At 38.8% G+C, this 14831-nt stretch overlaps 1 protein-coding gene across 3 annotated transcripts in view; it reads left to right on the plus strand.

Annotated features, from left to right (window-relative positions):
* The window catches only part of tln2a (talin 2a), a 98077-nt gene that overhangs the window by 22923 nt on the left and 60323 nt on the right, over positions 1-14831 (plus strand). For all 3 annotated transcript variants that reach the window (XM_039612138.1, XM_039612142.1, XM_039612145.1), the window contains exon 2: positions 764-811. The gene's annotated coding sequence lies outside the window, so the exon portion shown is untranslated. The remainder of the gene's footprint in view (positions 1-763; positions 812-14831) is intronic.

Genomic DNA, 14831 nt, shown 5'->3' on the forward strand with positions numbered 1-14831 from the left:
GGGCATGATATTGTACTGCCTGGGCAGGTGTAATAATCCATGCTGCCTGTTGTGAAATGTTCTGGCTGTCTTGCTGTATTGATCAGCCCTGAACATTTGGAAACTGTAGCTGTAGAAAAATACTGCATATACAGCTACAGCACAGATTAAATTTGCTATCTTTTTTTGTGGTAGATTGTTTGTAAAACCTTTGCAACTGTATCCTTGGACATTGTTTTTTCATTTTCTTTTAATGAACAAACCTCAAATGTTTTAGCCTGATATACCTGTAAAGTGCAGTCTTCACATGAAGTAGGTAATTTTAAACCACAATGTTGTTGGTTAAATATCATTTAGTCAAAATCTCTGACTGCTGTGTAATAAGTGTGCTACATAGTTGTAACTATTAATTTTTCTGACATTTAAAATATTCTAGTTAAACTGTTCTGCTTTTTTATTGACTTATTTGCATCTGTTTATTTAACTGAATGCATTTTCCTCTTTGTGCTTAACAGCAAGCAAGTAATTATTGTGCATATCCTAATTATGCTTTGCCTGGAGTGTATTTTATCCTTATTTGCTGCTAAATATGTCATAGCCTGTTACACATATCTAAAAATATAGGCCTAGGTATTTTGTTTCAGTGGAGCATGAATACTCCTGCTGTGAATCCATTGCTTTAATCGTTGTATAGATTAACATTTGTAATTATCTTTTGTGTGCAAGTCTGTATTTTTGCATTCTGCAAATGTGGCTCATAAATATCCTCCTTTCTGTTTTTCAGCTGTGAAGATCAGCAGATATCCAGGGCTGCGTTTTCCTGAGCAATAAGGTAAGAGGCTGTTAATGGAGACACGGTGCAGACATATAGTGACAGAAAAGCTTTTAAATCACATGTTTGGACTGTGGCTGGATGGATTGGGAGGGAAAAAAAGAAGTCATTACAGATGGTACACAACACCACTTACGGGTGAAAGAGAAGTAGCTGAAAATGTGTGATTTGGCTTTTCATTAAATTAAATTAAAGTGTGAAATCACACATTTGGATAATTGTAATGGAGGCTTTGCAGTTTTGACTTTTATGCTGTACTGAGACAGATTGGACGCCAATGACATTTTCCCAGTGGCAAGCTCTTACTTTGCTACCAATGCTACCAGAGGATGAATATGAAATTCATTCACTTTAAAAGGTACAGTTTGCTAGTACTGTATTGAACCCCTTCTCGCCTTTAGATATTGCTTAATTCTGTATGGCATAGGTGCTGGAATCATTCTTCAGAGATTTTATTCCATATTGACACGATAGCGTCACGTAGTTGCTGCAGATTCGTCAGCTGTACATCCATGATGGAAATCTCCTATTCCAACACTTTGAGAATCTGATAACTGTAGAGCCATTTCAGTACAGTGAACTCATTGACAAGAAACTCGTTTGAGTACTTTAGTCGTAAAGGTTGCTGATAAAGATTTAAAAGAAACTTATTTGGTATTGAGATTAGGGATGGGTACCGATGTTTTGATATAAACAGTAGTAACCAGACCGAAAAGCAGCACACATTTCGGTGCTTTTTTTTGTCATACACTTTGGATTCTAGCCAATCATTTTACCTTTCCAAGGATAGTAGGCGGGCCCAGGTACGTATGTTCTTTTAGAGCAGAGCTACAGATTAAAAATGCCCAAGGCGAAGCGGTCAAAAGTCTGGCTGTACTTCACAGCAAAAGATGCAAACTCAGCAGCCTGCAACAAGTGCTTTAAGCTGATACTGTGCAAAGGAGGTAACACCTCGAATCTGATAAAACACCTGGCGACGCATGCCGTTTTCTTAAAACCCGAGAAATGCACCGTATTTGATAGCTTGCTGCAAGACCTCACACCGAGCACATCTACGAGTTAGCGAGTTAGCACGGATCGCCCCATGCGTGGGGCTGCATGGTGCTTATCATTTTGCAGAAAACAAAAGAGACTGCTAAAAATAAAAACATAAGAGGGTTCTGGACAAAGTTTGTGTTCTCCATTCTTTAAGCACCGGTTCGAGCACCGTTTAAGCACCGGCACCGTTTCAAAAGTACCGATTTGGCACCGGTATCGGATAAAACCTAAACGATACTCATCCCTAATTGAGAGGCCCAAAGTATGCCAAGAAAATATCCCCCACACAGTTGCATTACAGAGCCTTTGATACAAGGCAGGATGGATCCATGCTGTCATGTTGTTTACACCAAATTCTGACCCTACAATCCAAATGTTGCAGCAGAATTCAAGACTGATCAGATGTGGCAATGTTTTTCCATTCATCTGTTGTTCAGTGTGATGAGTCTCGGTTTCAGGTTTTTAGCTGAAAGATCCCGAGTATGGTCTTCTGCTGCTCTAACCGATCTCCTTCAAGGTTCGATGTGTTGTGCATTTAGAGATGCTCTTCTGCATACGGTACTTTAGGTGTTACGAGTGGTTATTTGAGTCACGGTTTCCTTCCTCAAATCAGTCTGGTCATTGTCAAATTTCTGACCTCCACAAGGCGTTTTCACCAAGTGAACTGCTGCTCAACAACCATGCCATTTCTTTCCATTCTTTCCATTCTGATGCTTGCATTGACCGGATCTACATGCCAAAATCCACTGAGTTGCCTGGATGTGATTAGCTGACTAGATAGTTAAGTTAGCGATCAGCTACCTGGTAAAATATCCAGTTTGTGTATATTGTAGAAGACGTGCTACTTTGCGTTAATGGAACCTATACAGTTAGGTTACTGCTCTGTCGCGTGCTACATGTTTGTTCTGACGAGGCTTATCGGGATGATCAGGAGTAGCTTCCAGCTGCCGGGGAGCCATATGGAAGCACACTAAATGATTTCTAGTCGTGTTGCTTTTATCTGCTGTTTGGAGTTGCAGCAGCAGCATCTTCAGTTTCACTGTATTTTCTCCCCTTTTATTTTTCAGTGTTTTTTTTTCTCTGTTTCTTTTATTGTCATTCTCTTCACTTACACGATTACAGGTTCACAGTGAAAGCTTAAGCACTTCACCTGTACAGCTCACTCTAAAGCATTACACATCAGTCGAGGGAGCCGCTGAAACTAAACAGTCAACTTCCGCTCCATTTGTGTGTTTACCCAGTAAGGGAGAGAGTGTGTAAGCAAGACACACCTGGTACAGTTTATCAATTACTCTGTGATCTTTTCTGTGGACACTCGAGATTATGCTGTTTACATTCAACTAACTAATAGTCAGTAGACTTTATAATATATTAAATTGTGTTTGCCTGTATGCAGACCTCTCTAACAGCACACAATAATGTACATTTTCAAGTCGACTCAATGTGCTGCTTTCTGGGGGCAATTAACTAGGCAACATCTGGTGCCCAGCTCCTTTGTAACTATGCTCCACTCCGCAAATGAGTTTACAGTTGCTGTGTGTTTTAGTTTTCCAGCAATTAATGAGCTCGGATGTTGATTTGCACCAAGCTTCAATAAACAGGCGGATCTCAATGTAATCAGATGTGCTTAAAGTGTAATCCTAAATTATAATCAGGCTATAGGTTAAGAATCGGCTTTTTGAAGTGATAACATGTTAATTACCCTGTGATTTTGTCCCTTGCTGTGCCTGTTAACAAAGTGCTTCTTTTGCCTTTGGCGTCGACCGTTGTTTAATGCTCCAAGAGACACAGCTGAAAACAAATCGGTGTCCTGCAGAGTGTTTGACATTTCCATGTTTTCATAGCGTAACCCAGATTTAAAGGGTTTTCCCATTCATTTAACAAAGCATTACATTTGAAAATGGTAGTGTATCTTCGAGTAATATGGTGGGATGTTGAAAATTGAGCTGCCAGTAAAGAGAGAGACGGAGAGGAGGAGGGGGACAAGGAATTTGTGTCTCAGTCCAAACTTTTCCTTAAAAGTCTGTTTATATCTGTCATGGCTCAGCTAGTGTGTGTGATCCTAGCCTCCTCCAGCTGTTCAGTACTCTGTTTGCTCTCACATGATTAGTCCAGCATGAGCTCAGTTTGTGAAGCTGTGATCAGATGAACCTTTGGATAGACGGCACATACAGTACACAGACCAGCTTTGGCTGTCTTAATGATTGCCACAAAATATATTTATAAAAATGTTAGTTTGAGTTCAGGATCTTTTCTTCATATTTTGCAGGATTTAAAGTTGATGAATGTGAAATGTATAAAATTTTACTGCAGCTTGCTTTCCAGCATTGACAAAAACAGCAGCAGTAGGTTTCCCTGTGTCTTGCATTGTCAGGGCTGTTTATCCTTATCCACATCCTAACTGCTACCAACTCAACACTACACTACACTTCCTTGGATCTCCGGCAATACACCAAAATAGGCTGAAGTAGACGGTTGCTAAAAAAAGGTAGACACAAAGGTGCCTTTATTTGTTAGTGACTTTATCTCAGTAGATGGGCAAAGAAGCAGTCTGAGCTAGCAGCAGATCAGGTTTCCATAATTTATTAATTTTCCAAGGTATTGTGTGACAACCTCACATGCTTTTTCCACATGCTGTGGAACCACCTCTGCTCTGCTACTGATGAGACAGCAACCTTTCTAAATTATTTTTTTAATCCATACTCTGTTTCTTTTTATCACTGCCAATTGTTTTAGTTCTGTTTCTCTTTGCATGGCCGACATATTGCATTTTAAACGCTGCGACTGTTGCCGATGGTACAGCCCTGAGTGGATGTATTGTTGCACTGTCAGCCTCTTTCTTGCCAAGAAAGATTCATTAATTGTAGATGGAACTAAATAGCCTGGCCATGTGCTTTTTTGTTTTTCCCAAACGATAAACGTCTGGCTGCACTGAACATGGTCCATATCAAGTCTTACCAATCTTATAGTTGTATGGATTGAATATGGATTATAGTTGTATCCATATTCAGCATAGGCTCTGCTTTTATCACAGCAGACATGAAGTACATCCAGACACAAATTCAGAGGTTTGGAGTCGGTATAATGCTGTGAAAATACAGATTTTATTCTATTATGTAGTCTTATTATGGGAACTGTTATGCTGGATATAAAGAGCCCAATGTTTCCAGTCACACCAACCCAAAATTCTGGGTTGGACTATCTCGGTGGATTACTGAAATAAGTCACTTTTAACCCAGCAGCTTTGTCTTTTTTCTTGCAGTATATAATTTTCATTTATATTGTGTATTGCACTCTTTTGAAACAATATACTAATGAACGAATTAATTAATTAATGAACTAGGGTTTATATATAAATGTTTAAATTACAGATATATTTTTGTACAGTATCATGCACTAAATCTCTGTCAGTTGACCTGATATCTTGCAGCTGAGGTTGTCTGTGTTTTATCTAAGCATGATGATATAGTATGTCACTATGGTGACTGTAAAGCAGTGGTTACAACTGACTATGACCAGATGTTGTGGAATTAGTGAGTCAGAGCGGCATCATTCAACAGCAATGCCAAGTATTTCTTAAACAAGGAGCGCTGTGCTGAGGAAGAAGTGATTTCACAGTCAGCATAGCGGAAACCTGCCTGCTTGATGCTGTGATATTTGTAGCAATGCTATATGTATTTTCTATTTAAATACCCTTAGTTTATTATTATTGTTGTTGTTGTTGTATCCAGGACTGTCTGTGATTTCAGAAAGTAAAATGCTAGTGATGAGCAGAGTAGGCAATGTGACTATTGTTTTTTTTTTTTGGTTTGTCAACAAACAGATTAAATATTTATTTTTTATTTTTCATGTGAGAATTGGTCTTACTCACCCTGTGTGAGTGGCTCTCGGCCACATCCCGCCCCGTTTCAGGCTATCGCTGAATTCCTTCCACAGCAAGACATTTTACCGGCAAGTAGTAGGTCATGCCTCCTGGTGGGTGAGACTGAGGCCATCGCCACACCAGCTAACTGACACCATTATAGTGAATCACCTGTTTTTCCAGTCAGAGTGACTGTGCCATTGGGAAGGGTTGTGTAATCGGAATTGCATCACTGCCAAATAGAGGGGGGCCTCAGAGTCTGGAAATCCTTTGGCCTTCTTGGCATTCAAATCAACCCGGCTATCATGGGTATTCTCCCCTGGATTTATTTCTTCTTTTTTTTTTTTCTTCCTTTTTGTTTTCAAATGATGACTATCTTTATATGTTTTTGTTATGGCTTATTAAAAAATAAGTCTGGTTTTTATAGATTTACAGTGAAATAGCTACAAATTCAATAAATACAGCCTCTTTCAGCGTGCTGAAATCAAAACTGTCGCATGTACTTTGGACCTTGAATGTTAATATTGTCACTTATGTATAAATTGGCTTGATACTGATAAAACCACTGTTGTTTCTATTTGATCTCTAGTGACACTTTCATCCGTGATTATATCTTTGTTCATCAGTGTCCCTTAGTTGGAGTCGGCACTGCTACACTAATGACTTAACTACTATCTGCATTCATCCAAACAGTATTCAAACTGAAGATCTTTTGCTATTGCAGATGGACGTGGAATTATTATGGAGAAAAGTGACTAAAGGAAATTATCTGACATCAGCGATTATCCTCAGACTTTCACGAAACCAGTCACACGTGAAACACAATCCAACCAATAAACGTTAAAGGCATATAAAGCAGAGATTATATGAACCTTTAGTGCATGGCAGAGTTTATTGGTTACAATGTCATAACTATATTTAAAGTGTTTTGAGAAATAAGTATGAAAATCACATTGTAAAAAAAAAATTAAATAAATAAATAAAAGGTTTACATTTTTTGTAGACTTGTCGTGTACTACATGTGAGAAAGGACAACTTCGGCAAGCTTCTTGACCTTATTCTACCGACATTGTCCCAAGTTCTTATGTCTTGTTGTACACTCAGCTGCGCAAACTGGCTCCATAATATCTTTGTTAGAGCACTATTTACCAGAGACTTGTTGAAAGTAGGATGTGTCATATTCTGATCCTGGTCTGGATTTAGCAGGAAAAGCTGTTTGTCTTTGAACTGAGTAATGGTGTAATTTATTGCAAGGTTTGCCTTCAAAGTAAAAGCTGTGCCTCGATAAATTTTGTTTCTGATGCATTTGTTTACCAAGGTTGATATTCTCCAAAGTTTGTCTTACCTGTAAAACCCAAAACTCAGAGTACATTTTACATGTTAAATTTGAATATATAATATTACAGCTGATTTCTAAAGCTGCTTGCAAGTGTAAAAATTGTTAAAATCTTTTAAATGTGAATTATTTCCTCAGACTTATCAAGAATAGCAGTGCAAAATGGAAATAGTTAAAGTACAAGCCCTTAGAGTAGGTTGAGCTATAACTCATCCTTTTTACTTGAGTCATTTTTAAAAATGGTTCCCTATAGCAGATCTCCCCCTACGCCACTGGCTTTACATAACGAGATATAGATCAGTTCGGTTCTGTTTCGAGACAAATTGCAGCCCTGTCAGAGGGAATGTGGGTAAAGAAAAGTAGATAGGCAAATGCACATTCATGCACAGAGATCTGTTCGCGCCTGCTTGTCTGTTCAGAACCTGCAAAGCCTGCAACAAATGTGGAGTGAGTCACATTTGTGTCAAAGCTCTAACTGGCAGGGTGGCCTGTGAATGGTTTGGTGACTCTTCTGGATTTCTAGCTCTCTGATGGATGTTGCCCAGCTGTCTTCTGCGGTTTTCGGAACGTTTGTTCGGATGAGAGGAAGTGGTGCTGTTCACTGAGATCTGTGTTCAATTATGTCTGAGAGGAAGATGAGCTTTATAGACCTCTGACCGGTCTTTGTATTTACATTGGTCATCCTCGTATAGAGAACATTCATTTTATTATTATTATTGTTGTTTTTTTTTTTTTTTTAAATTATTTTTTAATTTATCTTTTTTAATAGTGCTACTTCTGCTTGATGCAGCTCTTTAGATAACAGCAGCTCAAGAAGAAACAATGGCATTGAATTGGATTTGGGTCTTTTAATAATCTGCTAACCTGAAACAACAAGGTGGGCACTGGTAGCGTGTTTGAAATGGCCTTGCTGTTGTAAAAAGATTGTTAGACTGAGTTTTGTCCTTCACTTTATTTCGGTACACACACACACACACTTTCTTTTTGTGATGTGTGGCTGCAGTTGTCTGTCACGATGGAGCCACGATGGGTTGAATCATGGACTTTGGCAACATGCTACACGCAGTTTGGGATGTTATTAATCAGTTTTGTAGAAAACGAAATTCCCAAATAAGATTTCACTCTGTGTTTAGCTTTCTGCTGTACTGTTTATGCTTTTTAGGATATCACAAAGAACTTTGATGCTTATCATATTTTGAGTTTGACTTCCAAATTTGTTGGTCAAAGTAGGCTGACGAGTCGGTTTCAACAGTCTATGAAAGTATGTCATTCATTGTGTACTGCTTCTTCATTCTGCTTTCAAGAGCTACAAATCAAATAAAAAGAATAGAATTTGTCGTTAATAGAATGTATAGCATTTATTTAGAGTATTAAAATAGCTTTGGCTGCTTTCTTGACTGAGTTTAATCTGTGAATAATTTTTGCTTTAACAGATAAGACGCACAGGCATATCGTTCGAATATCGGCATTAGCAGATACTGGCCCTTCTCACTGAAACTGACAGGTTGGAAAATAAAATATAACATATTGCTGATATTTCTCTGGTTTCTTGAATTCTGCGCTGGATAAATGTTAAAAAAATTATGTGAAAAGCTGAAAGAATTCAAACAGCAAATATTTCTCTACCTAGGACAAAGGGGGAACAGAATAACTGCAAATAAAAAAAACAAAACAAACAAAAGTATTTATACTTGACAAATCGTGATTTTAAACATTTGTCAGAAATTTAATAATCAGTGTACCCTTAATAGGTTTTTTTTTTTTTTTTTTTTTTTTTTTTTTTTTTTGGACTTTTTATAGTTTGATTACACAGTTTTCATAGGACTCTATGCAGAACCTCCTTATTGTCTCCATAGGAGTTAAGAGGGTAAATAGCAACTGGTGCTATTAATCAAGTGCACTTGATTTATTGATCATCAGCAAGTGTGAGCACCGCTATATAAGTAGAAGTTTTGGCAGTTTACTGGCCCAGAGCATTCATGTGCATGTTAACACAATGCCACCATGTTCAGCCCAGTAAATTTACTTCAAGGTTGGACTGTGCAGTGCTCAGAGAAGCTGGAATAAACTACAGGCCTCAGTTAGTATGTTAAATGTTATCGTTCATGACAGCACAATTAGAAAAACACTGAGGGGCTGCCAGAAAAAAACCAACACACACACACACACACACACACACACACACACACACACACACACACACACACACACACACACACACACAACAACAACAATGTTGCATCTGAACAAAGCACAAAACTTGTGAATCAACTTTGAACCAAGCATCTTCACTTTGCTCTCATTGGTCCAGAGTGGAGATGATGTGGCCATCTCATGATGCACAAAGTGGTCATGATCCACAGTAGCATATTTGTGCTTATATGTGGTGTTTGTGTTTTGCCAAACCCCCAAGCATGAGGTTGAGGGGTGATCACTGGGATTCATTTACAGGACCTGGGGCGTTGCAGTCATTGAGTTGGCCACGAACTCCTCTGTATTGAGGTTTCTCATGTGACATCATGCACACATTGCTCCAGACTTGTTTGCCTTATTGGGAGTGATGCAATCACCAATTATTGGGGAAAAATATGTATTGACTGTCAGTGGTTCGCAAAGATTGCTGACTCTGGCTACTTGCTCATTGCAGTGATTACTTGTATTTTTTGTTTGTTTGTGTTGGTCTGCAAATACTTACTAAGCTGAGCTTGGTAGAACATAAAAAAAAATCAGCACACACTAGAAATGGACAAGGTTTGCCTTCAAAGTAAAAGTTGTGCCTCCGCACTACAGCCAGCATGCTTCATAATGCGTAACTTTTATTTTGAAGGCAAACTGTCAATTTCTGGTTTGTGCTACACCTTTCACAGTTTTAATTGCAGCACAGAGAGTAGCTAGCCAGTGTTTGTAGATGGGTATGTCATTTCCATTCAAAGTAAATGCTGTGGGTAAGACCTTAAGAGAAGCTCTGGATAAACGCATGACTGCAAACATAAATGAACTGAAGTGACGCTTTAAAGAACAGCGTGCAGGTTGATAAAATTGTAAAGAAAGTAATCACTTCACATTATTGTCTGCTAAAGGTGGTTCCACAACTTCCTAAATCTTGGGGTGTACTTGGTTTTTTTTTTTTTTTTTTTTTTTTTTACAGAACTGCATAAAGTCTCGTGAAAACATTCCTTTTCACGTGAATATCAGACGAACACCAGTGTTTTCTCATTTTAATGCCTTATAAAGCAGATCAGATGTTAGTCGAGCCACAACCTGCCTCTGTAACCATAGCAACCTGTATTTGAACAAATCCTTGAGTAGCAATGGAGTTGTTAGAGGCTGAATCCATATTCTAAATAGAAAACAAAAGCTGTGGTCTTTACTGGAAAACTGCAATGTGGGAGTAAGTGAGGGTTGTAATGCAAGATTAAGTCAGAGTATTGGCTCAGAAACGAGAAGTCTTACACAGCCACGTTTGTTTTCAAGTACCCGTCAAAGCTGATATCCATATGACAAATTGAGCCAAATGATGGGGATGACTGTGGTTTGGCCTCATATTTTGAATAGATTCAAGTAGACTCCCTACTTCTAGTTAAGAGGCTGATATGGTCCAGGTTCACGTCACTCAAGATTTTCAGTTCCCGGAAACATTAGTAACAGCTTGAGCAATTTTTCCATTAACTTTTATTTACTTAATGTAGGCAAACACAACAAAAAACAGGGTAATGATAATAAATGATCATGCTGACTGTGTGTCACGCTGCCTCATTATGTTGAATGTGTTGCAGTTGTGGGACTGTTTGCCTCTCTTCTTCGCTTCCATGAAACTCGACACTTGCACAAGAGCCGCTGCCGACAGAGATGCATCACCTGCCTGGCTTAGCTGTTTGCCAAGCTCTCTCTCTCTTTTGCTTTCTCGCTCTCTCTCTTTCAAATGCACATGCAAAAACACACAGGAACACAAAAGACTTGGAGTTTGTGACCTGTGGCATATGCAGTCTGTCACCTAACCCCACCACCAACCAGGTGGATAATTATGCAAGCAGGGTTTTTTCACATGCAACATTTTTTTTCCACAAAGAAGGGTTTGAAGGTTTTATATCCTACATGCCTTTTTAAAACTAGGCAATAATGAAAAGTAATTAAAGTATAGCAATTTTATTTTTAGTTGTATGGATTAAATTATATTTATTTGAACATTTGTAACACAGCAGGCCAAAAAGAAGAAAGACTGGTTGTTTAAAATGTTATCCGACACATGAATTTTCATTTCCATTTTCCACTTTGGCCTCTTTTTAAAGAAAATTAAAATCTAAGATAAAAATACAGTTGGTTGACACCTGCAAAGCCTCTCTTCCTCGGTCACGCTTGTTGCCAACATGCATTTATCAAAATTTCCTCTGAGTCTTAAAAAGACTAAACAGTGGAGTTTGAGTGTTTCTTTTTCTCTGATACTAACAGAAGAAAACGCCACAGGCCTCGTAGAACACAGGCATAAATATTCATTAACAAGTTTACCTTGAAACCAGATGTGTATGTATGTGCGTGTGACTGTACTCCCAAAGGGTTTCATTTTTGTCTCCTATGCACTGATGCATTTGAAAGACTTTCAGCATCTGCTCAGTCCGGTGACTCTAGTTCAAAAACATTTTACCCAGCGTGAGCCTGTGTGAACTGGAATGCACATGGTGAGCAGTAAGCAGGGGTCACCACTTGACTCGGTTGCACTCGGGGAGAGAGAGAGCGAGAGCAGAGCGATATTTACTCAGTTCCTCGTCCAACACTTTCCACTGACTCTTTCAACCTCCTGTCCTCTGCAGCCCCATTCATGCTGGCTGGATGATGAGGATGACCTCATTTCTAACTGTGCTGGTTTGATTGTGTGTGTGTGACTAAGCTTGTGTGCTTTAGATCAATTTCATTTCTGCTTGATGACTAGTCAAGAGAGGGTCTAGAATGTCTTGTTTACACTGTGTTTGCCTTGGATATGAGTGGTCATAAAAATTGATTTATTGGCAGCTGAGGTTATTTAGAAGAAAAGGCTGGCTTGTTCCAGATGTACATGAAATTGGTAAACACTCTGAAACTCATTCATCATGGAATAATTGTCAGGACGACCAACCCTATGTGTGGGAGGGTGTTTGTGTAGTTGAGAAAACATTAACCGAATGTATGAAACACTTGAAAGGCCAGTGGAGATGAGGAGCAATGGAAAAGGCCAGCAGGCTGTTAGCTGTGCAAAAGGTGCTAAAAATGAGCAATACTGAATTTTGCAGCGCTTGGAGGGTGGTTTCTTTTCGATTTAAGATTTTAGAACATCAGCACAGCACCGAAGTATAAGGAATTGATTAAACGGTGCCCTTTTGTTCTTCTCAAAGCTTCAAGCATTTCCTCCTGTGGTTTACCTCCAGTAGAACTCTCGCAGCCTCTACGTCGATTATTGTGTGAGCTTACAAATCAACTTAGAAAATGAATCCTTACATTTGTGTTAGATGATAGAACGCACTTGTTGGCCAACATCCTAATAGCTTTGTCTCACATGAATCTAACCACTGCTTGTACTCTTCTAAGTGTTTTCCTGTGTCCTTTAATCAGTATATAATATATTTTCAATTTTAATTAGATTTTTATTCATAATGCTAAGCTGTAAGTTTTTTTTTTTTTCTGAACCATTCTGCAGGATTCAGACTGAGAACCACTGACAAAGATGCTGACTTCTGCCAGCGACTTTGAGTTTAAGAGCCAGTGTTAGCATGTGTCGCCTTATAATAATTCAACTAAACCCACTCAGAATTACTATGGTGAAGCCTGACAAAGTACTGCATTACACAGCATGATCATTATTCCCTAGCAGTGCATAAAAAATGGATGGATCGCAATTTGTAACATGCTCTAGGAGCACATTAGCTTTTCCACCCCAGGGCTAGAGTGTAAGTTTTAGCTTTTGTATTTGGTTTTCACTGATTTTTTTTTTTTTTTTTTTTTGCTATCAGACATGGTTAATTAAAACTTTGTTATCTTGGTATCTGTTATCAGGCATTTAAAAAGGGGTTTCTCTACAGTCAGGTTTATTTAAAAAAACAAAAAAACAACAAAAATCTCAATCTCCTAGGGGCATGTGCACAGTGAATGCTACTGCATGATAAATACACGCTGCCTTTGTGCAGTGCTTTAGGTCAGAGAATAAATCAACTTTTAACTTCAAATTAGAAAGTGATGTGTTCATCTGGAACAACAAGTTGCTATATGTTACTATGATAAACTGAGAGGCAGGTGGACTATGTGTAAATGGGCTTGCACTAGCCCAGTTTGGCCTTGTGTAGGGTACTAACATGCTCTGGTCAAATATCGAATTGATTGTCTGTCTGGTTCAGAAATCCTCTAGGATTGGCCTGTTTGACTTGTAAGCTGTTCTATTATTGGATTAGAGGACATGTTACTGTAATAGGGCATGGGCATTCCCAGCAGGCACTACTCTGCCTCATTGATCTATTGAACGGTAGCTACATGTTCTAGCGCTTGTTCTAATTTTCCTTTTATCTCACGAGCTGTCTGGGAGTTCTCTACACATGAAATCATATTCTTTGTGCACAGTGACAAAATGTAACACGCTTTCCCTTTACTCTTTCATGTTCTCTGTGAACTGTCTGTCTCCACTGGTGTGATGCGCGTGTTAAAGCCCATGCCTCTGAGTTTCTAACTCAAATGACACAGTGCTTAACACAAACCATACTGACAGCTCCCATCCTTTGGCATCTGTCAGCATTTGTTCTCTTGGATGTGCATTTACTAGCTCCAGTGGAAGTCAGTGCAGCCTAATCCTTAACCCAAAGAAAGGGCAGCAGTCTTGGCAGGTCATTATATTATTGATAGAGTGTGTCCACAGAGTTGAGATAATGTGTTCATTTAAGACAGTCAATAGGCAACAAAGTCCATTCAATGCAGTTGATTTGCTATAATAAGTGGTGATATACAGTTAGTTTTTATATTGGAGTTTAGGGATACCTGTAAGTCGCTATTTGAGATGTGTGGGGTTTTTTGTCTGTGCAAATTCAGGGAAGACACAAGCATGCACTATTCGATTATCAGGGCTCTCTACATCATGTTTCTCTGATAGAGATGTAGTTTTCTTAATTTACTAGAGGTGTAGTGGCAGATGTATGGCAAAACCCCCGACTCCTGTCGGCTGGAATTACCCGGTAGTTACCAAAATGCAGACACAGGTGAATCGGTGCACATCTTACAGAATAAAGCTTCCATCACAACACAGCATATCCTGTAATCTGTCATCTTTAATCTGTGTAGACACTTGGTGTGTTCTGTTATTTTAGTATTTAAGCCAGTATTATCTCGCAGGCAGAATACTTACCTTAAGTTAGATTGCACCAGTTACAAAGTGCTGTCTTAGGAATAGACTGGGTTACACAGCCTGCAGGCTTCGTAACTCACATGAATACAAACATGAAGTAAATGTCTCGGTGCAGTTTTAGACTTTGGGGGACTTTTCCATGTTGACAAAGCTTTTGTGATGAGAGATGGAGGTAGACCATTGTTTAGAAGAGACGGATAACATCAGAGCACATCATCAACAGGCAGACATTTCTATACACCTTTGACAATGGGATGGACAATACCTGAATGATTAGTTTAAGAGGTGTGGCTCTTGGGGGAATTGTTTTGAAACACAAATCTAAAATTGGCCAAAATAGAAATGCATGAGTAAAGCATAAGTACTACAAATTGTCGCACAGTGCTGCAAGTAACTACAAGCCTAGAGTAATTCCTCACTCTTCATT

The sequence above is a fragment of the Oreochromis aureus genome, linkage group 1, assembly GCF_013358895.1.
Source record: "Oreochromis aureus strain Israel breed Guangdong linkage group 1, ZZ_aureus, whole genome shotgun sequence".
NCBI classification, from domain to species: domain Eukaryota; kingdom Metazoa; phylum Chordata; class Actinopteri; order Cichliformes; family Cichlidae; genus Oreochromis; species Oreochromis aureus.